The sequence below is a fragment of the Narcine bancroftii genome, chromosome 6, assembly GCF_036971445.1.
Source record: "Narcine bancroftii isolate sNarBan1 chromosome 6, sNarBan1.hap1, whole genome shotgun sequence".
NCBI lineage: Eukaryota > Metazoa > Chordata > Chondrichthyes > Torpediniformes > Narcinidae > Narcine > Narcine bancroftii.
The window spans coordinates 227,535,129-227,557,334 of NC_091474.1; the positions used below are offsets into that span (position 1 = coordinate 227,535,129).

The 22,206-nt window shown below is 41.6% G+C and overlaps 12 non-coding genes and 15 pseudogenes across 12 annotated transcripts; all 27 read left to right on the forward strand.

The window, feature by feature from the left end:
- The first annotated feature begins 577 nt into the window (after positions 1-577).
- Positions 578-696, forward strand: LOC138737994 (5S ribosomal RNA). Its single transcript, XR_011341424.1, has one exon. It is a non-coding gene; the product is annotated as a 5S ribosomal RNA (ribosomal RNA).
- Positions 697-1,337: 641 nt separating this feature from the next.
- LOC138738313 (5S ribosomal RNA) lies at positions 1,338-1,455 on the forward strand (annotated as a pseudogene).
- A 347-nt stretch (positions 1,456-1,802) lies between these two features.
- Positions 1,803-1,921, forward strand: LOC138738291 (5S ribosomal RNA; annotated as a pseudogene).
- An 859-nt stretch (positions 1,922-2,780) lies between these two features.
- On the forward strand, positions 2,781-2,899 carry LOC138738220 (5S ribosomal RNA; annotated as a pseudogene).
- A 338-nt stretch (positions 2,900-3,237) lies between these two features.
- Positions 3,238-3,356, forward strand: LOC138737836 (5S ribosomal RNA). The gene has a single exon (XR_011341266.1). It is a non-coding gene; the product is annotated as a 5S ribosomal RNA (ribosomal RNA).
- Positions 3,357-4,001: 645 nt separating this feature from the next.
- Positions 4,002-4,120, forward strand: LOC138737996 (5S ribosomal RNA). The gene has a single exon (XR_011341426.1). It is a non-coding gene; the product is annotated as a 5S ribosomal RNA (ribosomal RNA).
- A 641-nt stretch (positions 4,121-4,761) lies between these two features.
- Positions 4,762-4,879, forward strand: LOC138738314 (5S ribosomal RNA; annotated as a pseudogene).
- Positions 4,880-5,226: 347 nt separating this feature from the next.
- On the forward strand, positions 5,227-5,345 carry LOC138738292 (5S ribosomal RNA; annotated as a pseudogene).
- An 859-nt stretch (positions 5,346-6,204) lies between these two features.
- Positions 6,205-6,323, forward strand: LOC138738221 (5S ribosomal RNA; annotated as a pseudogene).
- Positions 6,324-6,661: 338 nt separating this feature from the next.
- On the forward strand, positions 6,662-6,780 carry LOC138737848 (5S ribosomal RNA). Its single transcript, XR_011341279.1, has one exon. It is a non-coding gene; the product is annotated as a 5S ribosomal RNA (ribosomal RNA).
- Positions 6,781-7,425: 645 nt separating this feature from the next.
- LOC138737997 (5S ribosomal RNA) lies at positions 7,426-7,544 on the forward strand. The gene has a single exon (XR_011341427.1). It is a non-coding gene; the product is annotated as a 5S ribosomal RNA (ribosomal RNA).
- Positions 7,545-8,185: 641 nt separating this feature from the next.
- Positions 8,186-8,304, forward strand: LOC138738106 (5S ribosomal RNA; annotated as a pseudogene).
- A 334-nt stretch (positions 8,305-8,638) lies between these two features.
- LOC138737884 (5S ribosomal RNA) lies at positions 8,639-8,757 on the forward strand. The gene has a single exon (XR_011341314.1). It is a non-coding gene; the product is annotated as a 5S ribosomal RNA (ribosomal RNA).
- Positions 8,758-9,402: 645 nt separating this feature from the next.
- Positions 9,403-9,521, forward strand: LOC138737942 (5S ribosomal RNA). Its single transcript, XR_011341372.1, has one exon. It is a non-coding gene; the product is annotated as a 5S ribosomal RNA (ribosomal RNA).
- Positions 9,522-10,171: 650 nt separating this feature from the next.
- On the forward strand, positions 10,172-10,290 carry LOC138738243 (5S ribosomal RNA; annotated as a pseudogene).
- A 340-nt stretch (positions 10,291-10,630) lies between these two features.
- LOC138737865 (5S ribosomal RNA) lies at positions 10,631-10,749 on the forward strand. The gene has a single exon (XR_011341295.1). It is a non-coding gene; the product is annotated as a 5S ribosomal RNA (ribosomal RNA).
- A 645-nt stretch (positions 10,750-11,394) lies between these two features.
- LOC138737943 (5S ribosomal RNA) lies at positions 11,395-11,513 on the forward strand. Its single transcript, XR_011341373.1, has one exon. It is a non-coding gene; the product is annotated as a 5S ribosomal RNA (ribosomal RNA).
- A 4,884-nt stretch (positions 11,514-16,397) lies between these two features.
- Positions 16,398-16,516, forward strand: LOC138738195 (5S ribosomal RNA; annotated as a pseudogene).
- Positions 16,517-16,855: 339 nt separating this feature from the next.
- Positions 16,856-16,974, forward strand: LOC138738214 (5S ribosomal RNA). Its single transcript, XR_011341495.1, has one exon. It is a non-coding gene; the product is annotated as a 5S ribosomal RNA (ribosomal RNA).
- Positions 16,975-17,616: 642 nt separating this feature from the next.
- LOC138737905 (5S ribosomal RNA) lies at positions 17,617-17,735 on the forward strand. Its single transcript, XR_011341334.1, has one exon. It is a non-coding gene; the product is annotated as a 5S ribosomal RNA (ribosomal RNA).
- A 645-nt stretch (positions 17,736-18,380) lies between these two features.
- Positions 18,381-18,499, forward strand: LOC138738244 (5S ribosomal RNA; annotated as a pseudogene).
- A 360-nt stretch (positions 18,500-18,859) lies between these two features.
- Positions 18,860-18,977, forward strand: LOC138738315 (5S ribosomal RNA; annotated as a pseudogene).
- A 347-nt stretch (positions 18,978-19,324) lies between these two features.
- Positions 19,325-19,443, forward strand: LOC138738293 (5S ribosomal RNA; annotated as a pseudogene).
- An 859-nt stretch (positions 19,444-20,302) lies between these two features.
- Positions 20,303-20,421, forward strand: LOC138738222 (5S ribosomal RNA; annotated as a pseudogene).
- A 338-nt stretch (positions 20,422-20,759) lies between these two features.
- LOC138737851 (5S ribosomal RNA) lies at positions 20,760-20,878 on the forward strand. The gene has a single exon (XR_011341281.1). It is a non-coding gene; the product is annotated as a 5S ribosomal RNA (ribosomal RNA).
- A 650-nt stretch (positions 20,879-21,528) lies between these two features.
- On the forward strand, positions 21,529-21,647 carry LOC138738196 (5S ribosomal RNA; annotated as a pseudogene).
- Positions 21,648-21,989: 342 nt separating this feature from the next.
- LOC138738153 (5S ribosomal RNA) lies at positions 21,990-22,108 on the forward strand (annotated as a pseudogene).
- The last annotated feature ends 98 nt before the right edge of the window (positions 22,109-22,206 follow it).

Here is a 22,206-nt window from a genome sequence, read left to right on the forward strand (position 1 = left end):
TTTTCTCTTTCTTTCTCTCTTCCTTTCATTCCATCATTCATTCTCCTTTAATTCTTCTCATTCTTTCACATTATGCCTCATTCTATTTCTCAACCTACTTTGATGCACTCTTGCTTTCTTTCTCTCACTCACTCTTTCTCTATTTTATATCTCTCATACTCTCTCTCTTTTCTTTCCTCTCTCTGTCACTCTCACTCTTTCTTTCTTTTATTCCTTCATTAATTCTTTCCCTTTTAATCCTTCTCATTCTTTAAGTAATCCTGCATCATTCTATCTCTTGCTTTGATCTACTTTCACACCCTCTTACTTTCTTCTCTCACTCACTTTTTCTCTATTTTCTATCTGTCACACTCTCTCTTTACTTTTATCTCTCTCAATCACTGTTGCTCTGTCTTTCTCTGTTTTTCACTCGCTCTCTCTCTCCCTCTGTCGCTCTCTGCTTCACTTCTCTCTCTCTAGGACTGTCTATATTGAAATGTTTTGCTTGTCTTATTTGTTGTATTGTTCCTGAGTGTGCAGTGGCATATGTGTGTGTGCTGGTGAGTTGGTTAAGGGGTGTCAGAAGCAGGCACCTGCCGCCTACGGCCATACTAGCCTGAAAATGCCCGATCTCGTCTGATCTCGGAAGCTAAGCACGCTCAGTCCTGGTCAGTACTTGGATGGGAGACCGCCTGGGAATACCAGGTGCCGTAGGCTTTTGCCTCTCACTACCAACCCATTTTTCTTCTATTCTGCTTCTCTCTCTCTCTCTTTCTCTATATCTTTTTTCTCTTTCTTTCTCTCTTCCTTTCATTCCATCATTCATTCTCCTTTAATCCTTCTCATTCTTTCACATTATGCCTCATTCTATTTCTCAACCTACTTTGATGCACTCTTGCTTTCTTCTCTCACTCACTCTTTCTCTATTTTATATCTCACATACCCTCTCTCTTTTCTTTCCTCTCTCTGTCACTCTCACTCTTTCTTTCTTTTATTCCTTCATTAATACTTTCCCTTTTAATCCTTCTCATTCTTTAAGTAATCCTGCATCATTCTATCTCTTGCTTTGATCTACTTTCACACCCTCTTACTTTCTTCTCTCACTCACTTTTTCTCTATTTTCTATCTGTCACACTATCTCTTTACTTTTATCTCTCTCACTCACTGTTGCTCTGTCTCTCTCTGTCTTTCACTCGCTCTCTCTCTCCCTCGGTCGCTCTCTGCCTCACTTCTCTTTCTCTTCCTCTTGGATTGGATCTATTGAAATGTTTTGCTTGTCTTATTTGTCCTGCGTGTGCAGCGGCACATGTGTGTGTGCTTGTGAATTGGTTAAGTGTTGTTGGAAGCAGGCACCTGCTGCCTACGGCTGGACTAGACTGAAAACGCCCGATCTCGTATGATCTCGGAAGCTAAGCAGGCTCAGGCCTGGTCAGTAATGGATGGGAGAGCGCCTGGGAATACCATGTGCCGTAGGCTTTTGGCTTTCAGCACCCACCCATTTTCCTTTCTTTCGATTTATCTATCTGTCTCACTTCCTTTCTTTCTTTCTCTTCCATTCATTCTCTTTCAGTCTTTCTCATTCTTTCACTCATACTCACTCACTCACTGTCGCTCTGTCACTCACTTCTCTATCTCTCTCTCTCTCTGTCTCTCTCTCTCGCTCCCTCGGTCGCTCTCTGCCTCACTTCTCTTTCTCTTCCTCTTGGATTGGCTCTATTGAAATGTTTTGCTTGTCTTATTTGTTGTATTGTTCCTGAGTGTGCAGTGGCATATGTGTGTGTGCTGGTGAATTGGTTAAGTGTTGTCAGAAGCAGCCACCTGCTGCCTACAGCTGTACTAGACTGAAAACGCCTGATCTCGTCTGATCTCGGAAGCTTACCAGGCTCAGGCCTGGTCAGTACTTGGATGGGAGAGCGCCTGGGAATACCATGTGCCGTAGGCTTTTGGCTTTCACCACCCACCTATTTTTCTTTCTTTCGATTTATCTATCTGTCTCACTTTCTTTCTTTCTTTCTTTCTCTTCCTTTCATTCATTCTCTTTCAGTCTTTCTCATTCTTTCACTCATTCTCACTCACTCACTGTCGCTCTGTCACTCACTTCTCTATCTCTCTGTCAATCGCTCTCTCTCTCTCTGTCTCTCTCTCTCACTCCCTCGGTCGCTCTCTGCCTCACTTCTCTTTCTCTTCCTCTTGGATTGGCTCTATTGAAATGTTTTGCTTGTCTTATTTGTCCTGAGTGTGCAGCGGTACATGTGTGTGTGCTTGTGAATTGGTTAAGTGTTGTTGGAAGCAGGCACCTGCTGCCTAAGGCCGGACTAGTGATATGTATGTGGGTAAAGACAAAAATAGACTGAGGGATGAAGACGGGTAAGGAGGGTAAAAACGACCACAATTGATATGTATGCGGGAAAAGAGGTATAAGAGTGAATAGAGACAATGGGCATATGTGAAAGTATTCTTCTCATTCTTCAAGTAATCCTGCATCATTCTATCTCTTTCTTTTATCTACTTTTACACTCTCTTACTTTCTTCTCTCACTCACTTTTGCTCTATTTTCTATCTGTCACACTCTCTCTTTACTTTTCTCTCTCTCACTCACTGTTGCTCTGTCTCTCTCTGTCTTTCACTCGCTCTCTCTCTCCATCGGTCGCTCTCTGCCTCACTTCTCTCTCTCCTCCTCTCGGATTGGCTCTATTGAAATGTTTTGCTTGTCTTATTTGTTGTATTGTTCCTGAGTGTGCAGTGGCATATGTGTGTGTGCTGGTGAGTTGGTTAAGGGGTGTCAGAAGCAGGCACCTGCTGCCTACGGCCGTACTAGACTGAAAACGCCCGATCTCGTCTGATCTCGGAAGCTTACCAGGCTCAGGCCTGGTCGGTACTTGGATGGGAGAGCGTCTGGGAAGACCAGGTGCCGTAGGTTTTTGGCTTTCAGCACCCACCCATTTTTCTTTCTTTCGATTTATCTATCTGTCTCACTTTCTTTCTTTCTTTCTCTTCCTTTCATTCATTCTCTTTCAGTCTTTGTCATTCTTTCACTCATACTCACTCACTCACTGTCGCTCTGTCACTCACTTCTCTATCTCTCTCTGTCTCTCTCTCTCTCGCTCTCTCGGTCGCTCTCTGCCTCACTTCTCTTTCTCTTCCTCTTGGATTGGCTCTATTGAAATGTTTTGCTTGTCTTATTTGTCCTGCGTGTGCAGTGGCACATGTGTGTGTGCTGGTGAATTGGTTAAGTGTTGTCAGAAGCAGACACCTGCCGCCTACGGCCATACTAGCCTGAAAACGCCCGATCTCGTCTGATCTCGGAAGCTAAGCACGCTCAGGCCTGGTCAGTACTTGGATGGGAGACCGCCTGGGAATACCAGGTGCCGTAGGCTTTTGCCTCTCACTACCAACCCATTTTTCTTCTATTCTGCTTCTCTCTCTCTCTCTTTCTCTATATCTTTTTTCTCTTTCTTTCTCTCTTCCTTTCATTCCATCATTCATTCTCCTTTAATTCTTCTCATTCTTTCACATTATGCCTCATTCTATTTCTCAACCTACTTTGATGCACTCTTGCTTTCTTTCTCTCACTCACTCTTTCTCTATTTTATATCTCTCATACTCTCTCTCTTTTCTTTCCTCTCTCTGTCACTCTCACTCTTTCTTTCTTTTATTCCTTCATTAATTCTTTCCCTTTTAATCCTTCTCATTCTTTAAGTAATCCTGCATCATTCTATCTCTTGCTTTGATCTACTTTCACACCCTCTTACTTTCTTCTCTCACTCACTTTTTCTCTATTTTCTATCTGTCACACTCTCTCTTTACTTTTATCTCTCTCAATCACTGTTGCTCTGTCTTTCTCTGTTTTTCACTCGCTCTCTCTCTCCCTCTGTCGCTCTCTGCTTCACTTCTCTCTCTCTAGGACTGTCTATATTGAAATGTTTTGCTTGTCTTATTTGTTGTATTGTTCCTGAGTGTGCAGTGGCATATGTGTGTGTGCTGGTGAGTTGGTTAAGGGGTGTCAGAAGCAGGCACCTGCCGCCTACGGCCATACTAGCCTGAAAATGCCCGATCTCGTCTGATCTCGGAAGCTAAGCACGCTCAGTCCTGGTCAGTACTTGGATGGGAGACCGCCTGGGAATACCAGGTGCCGTAGGCTTTTGCCTCTCACTACCAACCCATTTTTCTTCTATTCTGCTTCTCTCTCTCTCTCTTTCTCTATATCTTTTTTCTCTTTCTTTCTCTCTTCCTTTCATTCCATCATTCATTCTCCTTTAATCCTTCTCATTCTTTCACATTATGCCTCATTCTATTTCTCAACCTACTTTGATGCACTCTTGCTTTCTTCTCTCACTCACTCTTTCTCTATTTTATATCTCTCATACCCTCTCTCTTTTCTTTCCTCTCTCTGTCACTCTCACTCTTTCTTTCTTTTATTCCTTCATTAATACTTTCCCTTTTAATCCTTCTCATTCTTTAAGTAATCCTGCATCATTCTATCTCTTGCTTTGATCTACTTTCACACCCTCTTACTTTCTTCTCTCACTCACTTTTTCTCTATTTTCTATCTGTCACACTATCTCTTTACTTTTATCTCTCTCACTCACTGTTGCTCTGTCTCTCTCTGTCTTTCACTCGCTCTCTCTCTCCCTCGGTCGCTCTCTGCCTCACTTCTCTTTCTCTTCCTCTTGGATTGGATCTATTGAAATGTTTTGCTTGTCTTATTTGTCCTGCGTGTGCAGCGGCACATGTGTGTGTGCTTGTGAATTGGTTAAGTGTTGTTGGAAGCAGGCACCTGCTGCCTACGGCTGGACTAGACTGAAAACGCCCGATCTCGTATGATCTCGGAAGCTAAGCAGGCTCAGGCCTGGTCAGTAATGGATGGGAGAGCGCCTGGGAATACCATGTGCCGTAGGCTTTTGGCTTTCAGCACCCACCCATTTTCCTTTCTTTCGATTTATCTATCTGTCTCACTTCCTTTCTTTCTTTCTCTTCCATTCATTCTCTTTCAGTCTTTCTCATTCTTTCACTCATACTCACTCACTCACTGTCGCTCTGTCACTCACTTCTCTATCTCTCTCTCTCTCTGTCTCTCTCTCTCGCTCCCTCGGTCGCTCTCTGCCTCACTTCTCTTTCTCTTCCTCTTGGATTGGCTCTATTGAAATGTTTTGCTTGTCTTATTTGTTGTATTGTTCCTGAGTGTGCAGTGGCATATGTGTGTGTGCTGGTGAATTGGTTAAGTGTTGTCAGAAGCAGCCACCTGCTGCCTACAGCTGTACTAGACTGAAAACGCCTGATCTCGTCTGATCTCGGAAGCTTACCAGGCTCAGGCCTGGTCAGTACTTGGATGGGAGAGCGCCTGGGAATACCATGTGCCGTAGGCTTTTGGCTTTCACCACCCACCTATTTTTCTTTCTTTCGATTTATCTATCTGTCTCACTTTCTTTCTTTCTTTCTTTCTCTTCCTTTCATTCATTCTCTTTCAGTCTTTCTCATTCTTTCACTCATTCTCACTCACTCACTGTCGCTCTGTCACTCACTTCTCTATCTCTCTGTCAATCGCTCTCTCTCTCTCTGTCTCTCTCTCTCACTCCCTCGGTCGCTCTCTGCCTCACTTCTCTTTCTCTTCCTCTTGGATTGGCTCTATTGAAATGTTTTGCTTGTCTTATTTGTCCTGAGTGTGCAGCGGTACATGTGTGTGTGCTTGTGAATTGGTTAAGTGTTGTTGGAAGCAGGCACCTGCTGCCTAAGGCCGGACTAGTGATATGTATGTGGGTAAAGACAAAAATAGACTGAGGGATGAAGACGGGTAAGGAGGGTAAAAACGACCACAATTGATATGTATGCGGGAAAAGAGGTATAAGAGTGAATAGAGACAATGGGCATATGTGAAAGTATTCTTCTCATTCTTCAAGTAATCCTGCATCATTCTATCTCTTTCTTTTATCTACTTTTACACTCTCTTACTTTCTTCTCTCACTCACTTTTGCTCTATTTTCTATCTGTCACACTCTCTCTTTACTTTTCTCTCTCTCACTCACTGTTGCTCTGTCTCTCTCTGTCTTTCACTCGCTCTCTCTCTCCATCGGTCGCTCTCTGCCTCACTTCTCTCTCTCCTCCTCTCGGATTGGCTCTATTGAAATGTTTTGCTTGTCTTATTTGTTGTATTGTTCCTGAGTGTGCAGTGGCATATGTGTGTGTGCTGGTGAGTTGGTTAAGGGGTGTCAGAAGCAGGCACCTGCTGCCTACGGCCGTACTAGACTGAAAACGCCCGATCTCGTCTGATCTCGGAAGCTTACCAGGCTCAGGCCTGGTCGGTACTTGGATGGGAGAGCGTCTGGGAAGACCAGGTGCCGTAGGTTTTTGGCTTTCAGCACCCACCCATTTTTCTTTCTTTCGATTTATCTATCTGTCTCACTTTCTTTCTTTCTTTCTCTTCCTTTCATTCATTCTCTTTCAGTCTTTGTCATTCTTTCACTCATACTCACTCACTCACTGTCGCTCTGTCACTCACTTCTCTATCTCTCTCTGTCTCTCTCTCTCTCGCTCTCTCGGTCGCTCTCTGCCTCACTTCTCTTTCTCTTCCTCTTGGATTGGCTCTATTGAAATGTTTTGCTTGTCTTATTTGTCCTGCGTGTGCAGTGGCACATGTGTGTGTGCTGGTGAATTGGTTAAGTGTTGTCAGAAGCAGACACCTGCCGCCTACGGCCATACTAGCCTGAAAACGCCCGATCTCGTCTGATCTCGGAAGCTAAGCACGCTCAGGCCTGGTCAGTACTTGGATGGGAGACCGCCTGGGAATACCAGGTGCCGTAGGCTTTTGCCTCTCACTACCAACCCATTTTTCTTCTATTCTGCTTCTCTCTCTCTCTCTTTCTCTATATCTTTTTTCTCTTTCTTTCTCTCTTCCTTTCATTCCATCATTCATTCTCCTTTAATTCTTCTCATTCTTTCACATTATGCCTCATTCTATTTCTCAACCTACTTTGATGCACTCTTGCTTTCTTTCTCTCACTCACTCTTTCTCTATTTTATATCTCTCATACTCTCTCTCTTTTCTTTCCTCTCTCTGTCACTCTCACTCTTTCTTTCTTTTATTCCTTCATTAATTCTTTCCCTTTTAATCCTTCTCATTCTTTAAGTAATCCTGCATCATTCTATCTCTTGCTTTGATCTACTTTCACACCCTCTTACTTTCTTCTCTCACTCACTTTTTCTCTATTTTCTATCTGTCACACTCTCTCTTTACTTTTATCTCTCTCAATCACTGTTGCTCTGTCTTTCTCTGTTTTTCACTCGCTCTCTCTCTCCCTCTGTCGCTCTCTGCTTCACTTCTCTCTCTCTAGGACTGTCTATATTGAAATGTTTTGCTTGTCTTATTTGTTGTATTGTTCCTGAGTGTGCAGTGGCATATGTGTGTGTGCTGGTGAGTTGGTTAAGGGGTGTCAGAAGCAGGCACCTGCCGCCTACGGCCATACTAGCCTGAAAATGCCCGATCTCGTCTGATCTCGGAAGCTAAGCACGCTCAGTCCTGGTCAGTACTTGGATGGGAGACCGCCTGGGAATACCAGGTGCCGTAGGCTTTTGCCTCTCACTACCAACCCATTTTTCTTCTATTCTGCTTCTCTCTCTCTCTCTTTCTCTATATCTTTTTTCTCTTTCTTTCTCTCTTCCTTTCATTCCATCATTCATTCTCCTTTAATCCTTCTCATTCTTTCACATTATGCCTCATTCTATTTCTCAACCTACTTTGATGCACTCTTGCTTTCTTCTCTCACTCACTCTTTCTCTATTTTATATCTCTCATACCCTCTCTCTTTTCTTTCCTCTCTCTGTCACTCTCACTCTTTCTTTCTTTTATTCCTTCATTAATACTTTCCCTTTTAATCCTTCTCATTCTTTAAGTAATCCTGCATCATTCTATCTCTTGCTTTGATCTACTTTCACACCCTCTTACTTTCTTCTCTCACTCACTTTTTCTCTATTTTCTATCTGTCACACTATCTCTTTACTTTTATCTCTCTCACTCACTGTTGCTCTGTCTCTCTCTGTCTTTCACTCGCTCTCTCTCTCCCTCGGTCGCTCTCTGCCTCACTTCTCTTTCTCTTCCTCTTGGATTGGATCTATTGAAATGTTTTGCTTGTCTTATTTGTCCTGCGTGTGCAGCGGCACATGTGTGTGTGCTGGTGAATTGGTTAAGTGTTGTCAGAAGTAGACACCTGCCGCCTACGGCCATACTAGCCTGAAAACGCCCGATCTCGTCTGATCTCGGAAGCTTACCAGGCTCAGGCCTGGTCAGTACTTGGATGGGAGAGCGCCTGGGAATACCATGTGCTGTAGGCTTTTGGCTTTCAGCACCCACCCATTTTTCTTTCTTTCGATTTATCTATCTGTCTCACTTTTTTCTTTCTTTCTCTTCCTTTCATTCATTCTCTTTCAGTCTTTGTCATTCTTTCACTCATACTCACTCACTCACTGTCGCTCTGTCACTCACTTCTCTATCTCTCTCTGTCTCTCTCTCTCGCTCCCTCGGTCGCTCTCTGCCTCACTTCTTTTTCTCTTCCTCTTGGATTGGCTCTATTGAAATGTTTTGCTTGTCTCATTTGTCCTGCGTGTGCAGCGGCCATGTGTGTGTTCTGGTGAATTGGTTAAGTGTTGTCAGAAGTAGACACCTGCCGCCTTCGGCCATACTAGCCTGAAAACGCCCGATCTCGTCTGATCTCGGAAGCTAAGCAGGCTCAGTCCTGGTCAGTACTTGGATGGGAGACCGCCTGGGAATACCAGGTGCCGTAGGCTTTTGCCTCTCACTACCAACCCATTTTTCTTCTATTCTGCTTCTCTCTCTCTCTCTTTCTCTATATCTTTTTTCTCTTTCTTTCTCTCTTCCTTTCATTCCATCATTCATTCTCCTTTAATTCTTCTCATTCTTTCACATTATGCCTCATTCTATTTCTCAACCTACTTTGATGCACTCTTGCTTTCTTTCTCTCACTCACTCTTTCTCTATTTTATATCTCTCATACTCTCTCTCTTTTCTTTCCAATCTCTGTCACTCTCACTCTTTCTTTCTTTTATTCCTTCATTAATTCTTTCCCTTTTAATCCTTCTCAATCTTTAAGTAATCCTGCATCATTCTATCTCTTGCTTTGATCTACTTTCACACTCTCTTACTTTCTTCTCTCACTCACTTTTTCTCTATTTTCTATCTGTCACACTCTCTCTTTACTTTTATCTCTCTCAATCACTGTTGCTCTGTCTCTCTCTGTTTTTCACTCACTCTCTCTCTCCCTCTGTCGCTCTCTGCTTCACTTCTCTCTCTCTAGGACTGTCTATATTGAAATGTTTTGCTTGTCTTATTTGTTGTATTGTTACTGAGTGTGCAGTGGCATATGTGTGTGTGCTGGTGAGTTGGTTAAGGGGTGTCAGAAGCAGGCACCTGCCGCCTACGGCCATACTAGCCTGAAAACGCCCGATCTCGTCTGATCTCGGAAGCTAAGCACGCTCAGTCCTGGTCAGTACTTGGATGGGAGACCGCCTGGGAATACCAGGTGCCGTAGGCTTTTGCCTCTCACTACCAACCCATTTTTCTTCTATTCTGCTTCTCTCTCTCTCTCTTTCTCTATATCTTTTTTCTCTTTCTTTCTCTCTTCCTTTCATTCCATCATTCATTCTCCTTTAATCCTTCTCATTCTTTCACATTATGCCTCATTCTATTTCTCAACCTACTTTGATGCACTCTTGCTTTCTTCTCTCACTCACTCTTTCTCTATTTTATATCTCTCATACTCTCTCTCTTTTCTTTCCTCTCTCTGTCACTCTCACTCTTTCTTTCTTTTATTCCTTCATTAATACTTTCCCTTTTAATCCTTCTCATTCTTTAAGTAATCCTGCATCATTCTATCTCTTTCTTTAATCTACTTTCACACTCTCTAACTTTCTTGTCTCACTCACTTTTGCTCTATTTTCTATCTGTCACACTATCTCTTTACTTTTCTCTCTCTCACTCACTGTTGCTCTGTCTCTCTCTGTCTTTCACTCGCTCTCTCTCTCCCTCGGTCGCTCTCTGCCTCACTTCTCTCTCTCCTCCTCTCGGATTGGCTCTATTGAAATGTTTTGCTTGTCTTATTTGTTGTATTGTTCCTGAGTGTGCAGTGGCATATGTGTGTGTGCTGGTGAGTTGGTTAAGGGGTGTCAGAAGCAGGCACCTGCTGCCTACGGCCGTACTAGACTGAAAACGCCCGATCTCGTCTGATCTCGGAAGCTTACCAGGCTCAGGCCTGGTCGGTACTTGGATGGGAGAGCGCCTGGGAATACCAGGTGCCATAGGCTTTTGGCTTTCAGCACCCACCCATTTTTCTTTCTTTCGATTTATCTATCTGTCTCACTTTCTTTCTTTCTTTCTCTTCCTTTCATTCATTCTCTTTCAGTCTTTCTCATTCTTTCACTCATACTCACTCACTCACTGTCGCTCTGTCACTCACTTCTCTATCTCTCTCTCTCTGTCTCTCTCTCTCGCTCCCTCGGTCGCTCTCTGCCTCACTTCTCTTTCTCTTCCTCTTGGATTGGCTCTATTGAAATGTTTTGCTTGTCTCATTTCTCCTGCGTGTGCAGCGGCACATGTGTGTGTGCTGGTGAATTGGTTAAGTGTTGTCAGAAGCAGACACCTGCTGCCTACGGCCATACTAGCCTGAAAACGCCCGATCTCGTCTGATCTCGGAAGCTAAGCATGCTCAGGCCTGGTCAGTACTTGGATGGGAGACCGCCTGGGAATACCAGGTGCCGTAGGCTTTTGCCTCTCACTACCAACCCATTTTTCTTCTATTCTGCTTCTCTCTCTCTCTCTTTCTCTATATCTTTTTTCTCTTTCTTTCTCTCTTCCTTTCATTCCATCATTCATTCTCCTTTAATTCTTCTCATTCTTTCACATTATGCCTCATTCTATTTCTCAACCTACTTTGATGCACTCTTGCTTTCTTTCTCTCACTCACTCTTTCTCTATTTTATATCTCTCATACTCTCTCTCTTTTCTTTCCAATCTCTGTCACTCTCACTCTTTCTTTCTTTTATTCCTTCATTAATTCTTTCCCTTTTAATCCTTCTCAATCTTTAAGTAATCCTGCATCATTCTATCTCTTGCTTTGATCTACTTTCACACTCTCTTACTTTCTTCTCTCACTCACTTTTTCTCTATTTTCTATCTGTCACACTCTCTCTTTACTTTTATCTCTCTCAATCACTGTTGCTCTGTCTCTCTCTGTTTTTCACTCACTCTCTCTCTCCCTCTGTCGCTCTCTGCTTCACTTCTCTCTCTCTAGGACTGTCTATATTGAAATGTTTTGCTTGTCTTATTTGTTGTATTGTTCCTGAGTGTGCAGTGGCATATGTGTGTGTGCTGGTGAGTTGGTTAAGGGGTGTCAGAAGCAGGCACCTGCCGCCTACGGCCATACTAGCCTGAAAACGCCCGATCTCGTCTGATCTCGGAAGCTAAGCACGCTCAGTCCTGGTCAGTACTTGGATGGGAGACCGCCTGGGAATACCAGGTGCCGTAGGCTTTTGCCTCTCACTACCAACCCATTTTTCTTCTATTCTGCTTCTCTCTCTCTCTCTTTCTCTATATCTTTTTTCTCTTTCTTTCTCTCTTCCTTTCATTCCATCATTCATTCTCCTTTAATCCTTCTCATTCTTTCACATTATGCCTCATTCTATTTCTCAACCTACTTTGATGCACTCTTGCTTTCTTCTCTCACTCACTCTTTCTCTATTTTATATCTCTCATACCCTCTCTCTTTTCTTTCCTCTCTCTGTCACTCTCACTCTTTCTTTCTTTTATTCCTTCATTAATACTTTCCCTTTTAATCCTTCTCATTCTTTTTTTTTTTTTTTTTTTTTTTTTTTTAAATTTTTTATTTTTCACACCATAAATCACAATAGCCATGATATACACTTTTTCTTTTCCACACATTTACAGTGACTTTTTCTCCCTCCCCCCTCCCTCCTCCCAAGCCACCCCCCCATCCCTCCCCCCTCTCATCCATTTTAGTTATACAATCTAGGTTGCATTAATTCAGTTAGACAATGTTGTCATTCAACAAAAATACACCAGAAATTCTACTGAGTCCATTTTTTTCTTCTCTTCTCCTTCCATCAACTTAGGTAATGTTTGTTCCCGGTAGGTTTTCGCTATTGTATTTAATGTAAGGCTCCCATACTTGTTCGAATATTTCAATATTATTTCTTAAACTATATGTTATTTTTTCTAATGGAATACATTTATTCATTTCTATATACCATTGTTGTATTTTCAAATTATCTTCCAATTTCCAGGTTGACATAATACATTTTTTTGCTACAGCTAGGGCTATCTTAACAAATCTTTTTTGTGCATCCTCCAAGTCAATTCCAAATTCTTTATTTTTTATGTTACTTAGGAGAAAGATCTCTGGATTCTTTGGTATATTGTTTTCTGTTATTTTATTTAATATCTGATTGAGATCATCCCAAAATTTTTCTACTCTCTCACATGTCCAGATTGCATGAATTGTTGTTCCCCTTTCTTTTTTACATCGAAAACATCTATCAGATACTGTTGGGTCCCATTTATTTAACTTTTGCGGTGTAATGTATAGTCTGTGTAACCAATTATATTGTATCATACGCAGCCTCGTATTTATTGTATTTCTCATCGTTCCAGAGCATAACTTCTCCCATGTTTCCTTTTTTATCTTTATATTTAAATCTTGTTCCCATTTTTGTTTAGTTTTACCATTTGTTTCCTCATTTTCCTTTTCTTGCAGTTTAATATACATATTTTTTATAAATCTTTTGATTAACATTGTATCTGTAATCACATATTCAAGGTTACTTCCCTCTGGTAAACTCAAGTTGCTTCCTAATTTATCTTTCAAGTAGGATCTCAGTTGGTAATATGCCAGCGCTGTATCTCCCGTTATATTGTACTTATCTCTCATTTGTTCAAAGGATAAGAATCTACTTCCTGAAAAACAATTTTCTATTCTTTTAATCCCTTTTTTTTCCCATTTTCTAAAGGCAAGGTTGTCTATTGTAAAAGGGAGTAGCTTATTTTGCGTCAATATTAGTTTTGGTATTTGGTAATTTATTTTATTTCTTTCTACATGTATCTTCTTCCATATATTGAGGAGATGGTGTAATACTGGAGAAGTTCTATGTTGTACCAATTTTTCGTCCCATTTATATAATATGTGTTCAGGTATCTTTTCCCCTATTTTATCTAATTCTAGTCTCGTCCAGTCTGGTTTTTCCCTTGTTTGATAAAAATCTGATAGGTACCTTAATTGTGCGGCTCTATAATAATTTTTGAAGTTTGGCAATTGTAAGCCTCCTTGTTTATACCATTCTGTTAATTTGTCTAGTGCTATCCTCGGTTTCCCCCCTCTCCATAAAAATCTCCTTATTATTTTCTTTAACTCTTTGAAGAATTTTTCTGTCAGTTGTATTGGCAATGCCTGAAATAAGTATAGTATCCTTGGAAAAATGTTCATTTTAATACAGTTTATCCTTCCTATCAGTGTTAGTGGTAGCTCTTTCCAATGCTCTAAATCGTCCTGTAGTTTTTTCATTAGTGGATTGTAATTGAGTTTATATAATTGGCCTAGATTTTTGTTTATTTGCACACCTAGGTATCTTATTGCCTGCGTTTGCCATCTGAATGGGGATTCCTCCTTAAATTTTGAGAAATCCGCGTTATTCATAGGCATTGCTTCACTTTTATTTACGTTTATCTTGTATCCCGACACTTCTCCATATTCCTTCAATTTCTTATATAGTTCTTTTATTGATAGTTCTGGTTCTGTTAAGTACACTATCACATCATCCGCAAACAGACTGAGTTTATATTCCCTGTCTTTTATTTTTATTCCTTTTATATTATTATCTCTTCTTATCGATTCTGCTAGTGGTTCTATAGCTAGCGCAAACAATAATGGTGATAGTGGGCATCCCTGCCGCGTTGACCTGCTTAAGTTAAATTGCTTTGATACATGTCCATTTACTGTCACTTTCGCTAACGGTCCCTTATATAATGCTTTAATCCAATTAATATACTTCTCCGGTAAACTGAATTTTTGCAATACTTTGAACAAGTAATTCCATTCTACTCTGTCGAAGGCCTTCTCTGCGTCTAAAGCAACTGCTACTGCCGGTGCTTTATTTCCTTCTACTGCATGAATTAAGTTAATAAATTTACAAATATTGTCTGTTGTGCGTCTTTTTTTGATAAATCCAGTTTGGTCTAAATTTACCATTTTCGGTACCTGTTCTGCTAATCTGTTCGCTAATAGTTTAGCTATTATCTTATAATCTGTGTTTAGCAAAGATATTGGTCTATATGACGCTGGTGAGAGTGGATCTTTCCCTTGTTTTAGTATCACTGTAATTATTGCTGTTTTACATGAATCTGGTAAGTTTTGTGTCTCATCAATCTGGTTGATTACATCCAGGAGGGGCGGTATTATTAGGTCTTTAAATGTTTTGTAGAATTCTATTGGGAGTCCATCCTCTCCTGGTGTCTTATTATTTGGTAAATTTTTTATTATCTCTTGTATTTCTACTGTTCCAAATGGTTCTGTTAATTTATTTTGTTCCTCTATTTGTAGTTTTGGTAGTTCAATTTTAGTCAAAAATTCATCTATTTTCCCTTCTTTCCCTTCGTTTTCGGTTCGGTATAATTGTTCATAGAATTCTCTGAAGTTTTCCTTAATTTCTTTTGGATTATATGTAATTTGTTTGTCTTTTTTCCTTGTTGCCAATACCGTTTTCTTAGTTTGCTCTGTCTTAAGCTGCCATGCTAGGATTTTGTGTGTTTTTTCCCCTAGTTCATAATATTTCTGTTTTGTCTTCATTATATTCTTCTCCACCTTATATGTTTGTAATGTTTCATATTTTATTTTTTTATCCGCCAATTCTCTTCTTTTGGTTGTATCTTCCTTTATTGCTAATTTTTTTTCTATGTTTATTATTTCCCTTTCCAACTGCTCTGTTTCCTGATTATAGTCCTTCTTCATCTTGGTTGCATAACTTATTATTTGCCCTCTAATGAATGCTTTCATTGCGTCCCATAGTATAAACTTATCTTCCACTGATTCCGTATTTACTTCAAAGTACATTTTTAATTGTTTTTCAATAAATTCTCTAAAATCCTGTCTTTTAAGTAGCATGGGGTTTAATCTCCATCTATACATTCTTGGAGGGATGTCTTCTAGCTCTATTGCCAATAACAGGGGTGAGTGGTCCGATAATAGTCTAGCTTTATATTCCGTTTTCCTAACTCTCCCTTGTATGTGGGCTGATAACAGGAATAGGTCTATCCTTGAGTATGTTTTATGTCTAGTCGAGTAGTATGAGTATTCCTTTTCTTTTGGGTTTTGTTTCCTCCATATGTCCACAAGTTTCATTTCTTGCATTGATTTAATTATAAATTTGGTTACTTTGTTCTTCCTGTTAATTTTTTTCCCCGTTTTATCCATATTTGGATCCAAATTCAGATTGAAATCCCCTCCTATTAGTATGTTCCCTTGCGTATTAGCTACCTTCAAAAAGATATCTTGCATAAACTTTTGATCTTCTTCGTTAGGTGAATATATATTAAGTAGATTCCAAAGCTCTGAATATATCTGACATTTTATCATAACATATCTCCCTGCTGGATCTATTATTTCCTCTTCTATTTTAAATGGCACATTTTTGCTAATTAATATAGCCACTCCTCTTGCTTTTGAATTATACGATGCTGCTGTTACATGTCCTACCCAATCTCTCTTTAATTTCTTGTGCTCCAATTCAGTTAAATGTGTTTCTTGGACAAATGCTATATCTATTTTTTCCTTTTTCAGTAAATTTAGTAGTTTCTTCCTTTTAATTTGGTTATGTATTCCATTAATATTTAGAGTCATATAGTTCAGCGTAGCCATTTTATATTTTGTTTATCTTCTCTTTCCGTTTTTCCATCATTACCTTTCCTCCTTTTCCATTTCTGTTTTCTTATTTTCAACTCTTTACCAGACAACATTCCTACAACATCCAACATTTTCCTTATTCTCCTATTTCTATCTAATCCTTCTCATTCTTTAAGTAATCCTGCATCATTCTATCTCTTTCTTTAATCTACTTTCACACTCTCTTACTTTCTTGTCTCACTCACTTTTGCTCTATTTTCTATCTGTCACACTCTCTCTTTGCTTTTCTCTCTCTCACTCACTGTTGCTCTGTCTCTCTCTGTCTTTCACTCGCTCTCTCTCTCCCTCGGTCGCTCTCTGCCTCACTTCTCTCTCTCCTCCTCTCGGATTGGCTCTATTGAAATATTTTGCTTGTCTTATTTGTTGTATTGTTCCTGAGTGTGCAGTGGCATATGTGTGTGTGCTGGTGAGTTGGTTAAGGGGTGTCAGAAGCAGGCACCTGCTGCCTACGGCCGTACTAGACTGAAAACGCCCGATCTCGTCTGATCTCGGAAGCTTACCAGGCTCAGGCCTGGTCGGTACTTGGATGGGAGAGCGCCTGGGAATACCAGGTGCCGTAGGCTTTTGGCTTTCAGCACCCACCCATTTTTCTTTCTTTCGATTTATCTATCTGTCTCACTTTCTTTCTTTCTTTCTCTTCCTTTCATTCATTCTCTTTCAGTCTTTCTCATTCTTTCACTCATACTCACTCACTCACTGTCGCTCTGTCACTCACTTCTCTATCTCTCTCTCTCTGTGTCTCTCTCTCGCTCCCTCGGTCGCTCTCTGCCTCACTTCTCTTTCTCTTCCTCTTGGATTGGCTCTATTGAAATGTTTTGCTTGTCTCATTTGTCCTGCGTGTGCAGCGGCCATGTGTGTGTGCTGGTGAATTGGTTAAGTGTTGTCAGAAGCAGACACCTGCCGCCTACGGCCATACTAGCCTGAAAACGCCCGATCTCGTCTGATCTCGGAAGCTAAGCAGGCTCAGGCCTGGTCAGTACTTAGATGGGAGACCGCCTGGGAATACCAGGTGCCGTAGGCTTTTGCCTCTCACTACCAACCCATTTTTCTTCTATTCTGCTTCTCTCTCTCTCTCTTTCTCTATATCTTTTTTCTCTTTCTTTCTCTCTTCCTTTCATTCCATCATTCATTCTCCTTTAATTCTTCTCATTCTTTCACATTATGCCTCATTCTATTTCTCAACCTACTTTGATGCACTCTTGCTTTCTTTCTCTCACTCACTCTTTCTCTATTTTATATCTCTCATACTCTCTCTCTTTTCTTTCCAATCTCTGTCACTCTCACTCTTTCTTTCTTTTATTCCTTCATTAATTCTTTCCCTTTTAATCCTTCTCATTCTTTAAGTAATCCTGCATCATTCTATCTCTTGCTTTGATCTACTTTCACACCCTCTTACTTTCTTCTCTCACTCACTTTTTCTCTATTTTCTATCTGTCACACTATCTCTTTACTTTTATCTCTCTCACTCACTGTTGCTCTGTCTCTCTCTGTCTTTCACTCGCTCTCTCTCTCCCTCGGTCGCTCTCTGCCTCACTTCTCTTTCTCTTCCTCTTGGATTGGATCTATTGAAATGTTTTGCTTGTCTTATTTGTCCTGCGTGTGCAGCGGCACATGTGTGTGTGCTGGTGAATTGGTTAAGTGTTGTCAGAAGTAGACACCTGCCGCCTACGGCCATACTAGCCTGAAAACGCCCGATCTCGTCTGATCTCGGAAGCTAAGCAGGCTCAGGCCTGGTCAGTACTTGGATGGGAGACCGCCTGGGAATACCAGGTGCCGTAGGCTTTTGCCTCTCACTACCAACCCATTTTTCTTCTATTCTGCTTCTCTCTCTCTCTCTTTCTCTATATCTTTTTTCTCTTTCTTTCTCTCTTCCTTTCATTCCATCATTCATTCTCCTTTAATTCTTCTCATTCTTTCACATTATGCCTCATTCTATTTCTCAACCTACTTTGATGCACTCTTGCTTTCTTTCTCTCACTCACTCTTTCTCTATTTTATATCTCTCATACTCTCTCTCTTTTCTTTCCTCTCTCTGTCACTCTCACTCTTTCTTTCTTTTATTCCTTCCTTAATTCTTTCCCTTTTAATCCTTCTCATTCTTTAAGTAATCCTGCATCATTCTATCTCTTGCTTTGATCTACTTTCACACCCTCTTACTTTCTTCTCTCACTCACTTTTTCTCTATTTTCTATCTGTCACACTCTCTCTTTACTTTTATCTCTCTCAATCACTGTTGCTCTGTCTTTCTCTGTTTTTCACTCGCTCTCTCTCTCCCTCTGTCGCTCTCTGCTTCACTTCTCTCTCTCTAGGACTGTCTATATTGAAATGTTTTGCTTGTCTTATTTGTTGTATTGTTCCTGAGTGTGCAGTGGCATATGTGTGTGTGCTGGTGAGTTGGTTAAGGGGTGTCAGAAGCAGGCACCTGCTGCCTACGGCCGTACTAGACTGAAAACGCCCGATCTCGTCTGATCTCGGAAGCTTACCAGGCTCAGGCCTGGTCGGTACTTGGATGGGAGAGCGCCTGGGAATACCAGGTGCCATAGGCTTTTGGCTTTCAGCACCCACCCATTTTTCTTTCTTTCGATTTATCTATTTGTCTCACTTTCTTTCTTTCTTTCTTTCTCTTCCTTTCATTCCTCCATTCATTCATTCTCTTTCAGTCTTTCTCATTCTTTCACTCATACTCACTCACTCATTGTCGCTCTGTCACTCACTTCTCTATCTCTCTCTCTCTCTCTCTCTCTCTCTCTCGCTCCCTCTGTTGCTCTCTGCCTCACTTCTCATTCTCTTCCTCTTGGATTGGCTCTATTGAAATGTTTTGCTTGTCTTATTAGTCCTGAGTGTGCAGCGGCACATGTGTGTGTGCTTGTGAATTGGTTAAGTGTTGTTGGAAGCAGGCACCTGCTGCCTACGGCTGGACTAGACTGAAAACGCCCGATCTCGTATGATCTCGGAAGCTAAGCAGGCTCAGGCCTGGTCAGTAATGGATGGGAGAGCGCCTGGGAATACCATGTGCCGTAGGCTTTTGGCTTTCAGCACCCACCCATTTTCCTTTCTTTCGATTTATCTATCTGTCTCACTTCCTTTCTTTCTTTCTCTTCCATTCATTCTCTTTCAGTCTTTCTCATTCTTTCACTCATACTCACTCACTCACTGTCGCTCTGTCACTCACTTCTCTATCTCTCTCTCTCTCTGTCTCTCTCTCTCGCTCCCTCGGTCGCTCTCTGCCTCACTTCTCTTTCTCTTCCTCTTGGATTGGCTCTATTGAAATGTTTTGCTTGTCTTATTTGTTGTATTGTTCCTGAGTGTGCAGTGGCATATGTGTGTGTGCTGGTGAATTGGTTAAGTGTTGTCAGAAGCAGCCACCTGCTGCCTACAGCTGTACTAGACTGAAAACGCCTGATCTCGTCTGATCTCGGAAGCTTACCAGGCTCAGGCCTGGTCAGTACTTGGATGGGAGAGCGCCTGGGAATACCATGTGCCGTAGGCTTTTGGCTTTCACCACCCACCTATTTTTCTTTCTTTCGATTTATCTATCTGTCTCACTTTCTTTCTTTCTTTCTTTCTCTTCCTTTCATTCATTCTCTTTCAGTCTTTCTCATTCTTTCACTCATTCTCACTCACTCACTGTCGCTCTGTCACTCACTTCTCTATCTCTCTGTCAATCGCTCTCTCTCTCTCTGTCTCTCTCTCTCACTCCCTCGGTCGCTCTCTGCCTCACTTCTCTTTCTCTTCCTCTTGGATTGGCTCTATTGAAATGTTTTGCTTGTCTTATTTGTCCTGAGTGTGCAGCGGTACATGTGTGTGTGCTTGTGAATTGGTTAAGTGTTGTTGGAAGCAGGCACCTGCTGCCTAAGGCCGGACTAGTGATATGTATGTGGGTAAAGACAAAAATAGACTGAGGGATGAAGACGGGTAAGGAGGGTAAAAACGACCACAATTGATATGTATGCGGGAAAAGAGGTATAAGAGTGAATAGAGACAATGGGCATATGTGAAAGTATTCTTCTCATTCTTCAAGTAATCCTGCATCATTCTATCTCTTTCTTTTATCTACTTTTACACTCTCTTACTTTCTTCTCTCACTCACTTTTGCTCTATTTTCTATCTGTCACACTCTCTCTTTACTTTTCTCTCTCTCACTCACTGTTGCTCTGTCTCTCTCTGTCTTTCACTCGCTCTCTCTCTCCATCGGTCGCTCTCTGCCTCACTTCTCTCTCTCCTCCTCTCGGATTGGCTCTATTGAAATGTTTTGCTTGTCTTATTTGTTGTATTGTTCCTGAGTGTGCAGTGGCATATGTGTGTGTGCTGGTGAGTTGGTTAAGGGGTGTCAGAAGCAGGCACCTGCTGCCTACGGCCGTACTAGACTGAAAACGCCCGATCTCGTCTGATCTCGGAAGCTTACCAGGCTCAGGCCTGGTCGGTACTTGGATGGGAGAGCGTCTGGGAAGACCAGGTGCCGTAGGTTTTTGGCTTTCAGCACCCACCCATTTTTCTTTCTTTCGATTTATCTATCTGTCTCACTTTCTTTCTTTCTTTCTCTTCCTTTCATTCATTCTCTTTCAGTCTTTGTCATTCTTTCACTCATACTCACTCACTCACTGTCGCTCTGTCACTCACTTCTCTATCTCTCTCTGTCTCTCTCTCTCTCGCTCTCTCGGTCGCTCTCTGCCTCACTTCTCTTTCTCTTCCTCTTGGATTGGCTCTATTGAAATGTTTTGCTTGTCTTATTTGTCCTGCGTGTGCAGTGGCACATGTGTGTGTGCTGGTGAATTGGTTAAGTGTTGTCAGAAGCAGACACCTGCCGCCTACGGCCATACTAGCCTGAAAACGCCCGATCTCGTCTGATCTCGGAAGCTAAGCACGCTCAGGCCTGGTCAGTACTTGGATGGGAGACCGCCTGGGAATACCAGGTGCCGTAGGCTTTTGCCTCTCACTACCAACCCATTTTTCTTCTATTCTGCTTCTCTCTCTCTCTCTTTCTCTATATCTTTTTTCTCTTTCTTTCTCTCTTCCTTTCATTCCATCATTCATTCTCCTTTAATCCTTCTCATTCTTTCACATTATGCCTCATTCTATTTCTCAACCTACTTTGATGCACTCTTGCTTTCTTCTCTCACTCACTCTTTCTCTATTTTATATCTCTCATACTTTCTCTCTTTTCTTTCCTCTCTCTGTCACTCTCACTCTTTCTTTCTTTTATTCCTTCATTAATACTTTCCCTTTTAATCCTTCTCATTCTTTAAGTAATCCTGCATCATTCTATCTCTTTCTTTAATCTACTTTCACACTCTCTTACTTTCTTGTCTCACTCACTTTTGCTCTATTTTCTATCTGTCACACTCTCTCTTTACTTTTCTCTCTCTCACTCACTGTTGCTCTGTCTCTCTCTGTCTTTCACTCGCTCTCTCTCTCCCTCGGTCGCTCTCTGCCTCACTTCTCTCTCTCCTCCTCTCGGATTGGCTCTATTGAAATATTTTGCTTGTCTTATTTGTTGTATTGTTCCTGAGTGTGCAGTGGCATATGTGTGTGTGCTGGTGAGTTGGTTAAGGGGTGTCAGAAGCAGGCACCTGCTGCCTACGGCCGTACTAGACTGAAAACGCCCGATCTCGTCTGATCTCGGAAGCTTACCAGGCTCAGGCCTGGTCGGTACTTGGATGGGAGAGCGCCTGGGAATACCAGGTGCCGTAGGCTTTTGGCTTTCAGCACCCACCCATTTTTCTTTCTTTCGATTTATCTATCTGTCTCACTTTCTTTCTTTCTTTCTCTTCCTTTCATTCATTCTCTTTCAGTCTTTCTCATTCTTTCACTCATACTCACTCACTCACTGTCGCTCTGTCACTCACTTCTCTATCTCTCTCTCTCTCTGTCTCTCTCTCTCGCTCCCTCGGTCGCTCTCTGCCTCACTTCTCTTTCTCTTCCTCTTGGATTGGATCTATTGAAATGTTTTGCTTGTCTTATTTGTCCTGCGTGTGCAGCGGCACATGTGTGTGTGCTGGTGAATTGGTTAAGTGTTGTCAGAAGCAGACACCTGCCGCCTATGGCCATACTAGCCTGAAAACGCCCGATCTCGTCTGATCTCGGAAGCTTACCAGGCTCAGGCCTGGTCGGTACTTGTATGGGAGAGCGCCTGGGAATACCAGGTGCCATAGGCTTTTGGCTTTCAGCACCCACCCATTTTTCTTTCTTTCGATTTATCTATCTGTCTCACTTTCTTTCTTTCTTTCTCTTCCTTTCATTCATTCTCTTTCAG